Source organism: Coptis chinensis, chromosome 6 (assembly GCF_015680905.1).
Source record: "Coptis chinensis isolate HL-2020 chromosome 6, ASM1568090v1, whole genome shotgun sequence".
Taxonomy (NCBI): Eukaryota; Viridiplantae; Streptophyta; class Magnoliopsida; order Ranunculales; family Ranunculaceae; genus Coptis; species Coptis chinensis.
The window spans coordinates 41,640,267-41,642,338 of record NC_141461.1 but is presented as its reverse complement, the minus strand read 5'-3'; the positions used below and the strand labels follow the sequence as shown (position 1 = coordinate 41,642,338).

Here is a 2,072-nt window from a genome sequence, read left to right as displayed (position 1 = left end):
TTTCCATGGCCCATATCATTTTATCAGCTGGGGCAGTAGCAGGTCTAACTACAATCTCCTGCATCAGCTGACTTAAGAAGGGGTGGAACCAATGATTAAGCTTAGCTGGATCCCAACCACTGCCATCAGACAGAAAGAGATCAAATACATGGAGGTTATTCAAGGAGTCATCCACCACCCCCAGCTCTGCCAGAGTCACAGGTTTGTTAAGACACTTGATCCAGGGATCCTTTAGAATGGAGGTGGTAGTTCCTTTCCCTATTCTCCACATCAACCCCCCACTAATGGAGTTAAAAACATTATGAATGCCTTTCAAGAAGTAGGAGGCTTGATCTGGTGGCTTAAGAACATCTCTTATCCAGTGTTTTCCATAGATACTAAACATAGTCTGAGTCCACAAAGAATGGACGTCAGTAGCTGCCTTCCAGGGGAGTTTTGCTAACATAGCCTTATTCATGTCTCTAGTTTTCCTGAGACCCAACCCTCCTTCTTGTTTACTTTTGCAAATCTGTTCCCACCCAATGGTGTGAACACTTTTTGATTGTTCTGTTCCATTCCACCAGAAATCCCTACATGCCTTATCCATCTTATTGCAAGTTGCCACTGGCAACAAATAAGTCGACATGACATATAGCGCCACACATGAAGGGGTGTTTTGAGATGTTTGTATAATCCCATTATAGTATAAAGTTCTTGAAGCATCTCTACTCAACATCAATTGGTTTTGAGTTGGATGCTCCTAAAGTTTAAGATAAGCTAATGTTTTGGCAGCTTTTTACATTGGGTCATAGTCACGGCATATTTGATTGGATAGTGCCCATTTATTAACTTGGTTCATTTCATTATAAAAAAAAAACTTGGTCCAGTTTCAAGATTCCTATTTGAGATAATATTCTGTTGAGACTGCATTCTGTATATCACGCTCCACTATGTAATGTTAAAGAAATGAAGATTTTACGAAGAGGCTATCCTTTTATGCTTGACTTTCTTCCGGAGGTAAGCATCCAACTACTTCATCAGTAATTTCTACACATGCTAATTGTCACTAAAAATTTCAATTCTTCATCTTAAATAAAACACACATGCATCTCAACGAAATCAATCCCGTCATTGGTTTATAGCTCTGTTGTTTTATCCATATGGTAATTTCAATGTTATCTGAAAAATACGCATAACTCATACATCTGTTATTATCTTCCGGATGAACAACGAAATTCCCGTTACCGAAAATATGTGTGAACATTTTCAGAAATTTCACGACTTGATTATCTTGATCCAATCATTCATTTGTTTAAATGATATACCCGAGTTTTTATTGTGTTTGTGTGGTAACATAACTACAATTTACATGGACAACTTGCGTGTAGATGACAAGAACATTAGCTTGAAGCTCTTATGGTTCAAATTTTCACGAAGTTTCACTAGTTAGTATCAATGTGCAGTCGTTGGCCTTTGTAATGCAGGTAAACTATATGCCACTTTCAGTTGTAATCACCACCTATAAAAAAGAGAATGTCAGGAGACCACTTGAGGGATTTGGGGTTCTTATTCCTTCCATAGAGCAACAAACGAATGGTTATAAAACACTCGGTACAAATTTTTTAATCAATCAATTTAATAAGTACCTAAATCCTTTTAACCTATTTGTGCCAATTTAACATTTCTTTCTATCAAACAGGTACAATTTTTTCTTCCATGATGTTCCCGGATCGTGTGCCAAGTGATGTGCATCTATATACTACTTTTGTTGGTGGAAGTCGGAACAAGGAGCTAGCAAAGGCTTCAGTGTACGTGATACTTTACGCTTGTGAATGGTGTTTTCTCATTTCAATTCTATCAAGACTATATTGTGTTATGTGAGGTCTAACTGAACCAACTAATACACATTTGCTTTCTCCGTTGGCCTAATTAACAAGTGTACTTATTATTAATTTGTCTTCGGGGATGAATTGAAGGAGGTGGTCGCTTCGACCTTGGAAAATTGTTGGGTGCACAAAGGGGCCAGCCTTTTTCCAGTATGAAAACCTCCTTTCCTTATAAATGATTTAGGGTAATATTACACGCATGGCATT

At 37.8% G+C, this 2,072-nt stretch overlaps 1 long non-coding RNA gene across 1 annotated transcript; it reads left to right on the top strand.

Moving 5' to 3' along the window:
* The first annotated feature begins 921 nt into the window (after positions 1-921).
* Positions 922-1,788, top strand: LOC147493010 (uncharacterized). The gene is made up of 3 exons (XR_015198677.1): positions 922-996; positions 1,464-1,590; positions 1,679-1,788. It is a non-coding gene; the product is annotated as an uncharacterized LOC147493010 (long non-coding RNA).
* The last annotated feature ends 284 nt before the right edge of the window (positions 1,789-2,072 follow it).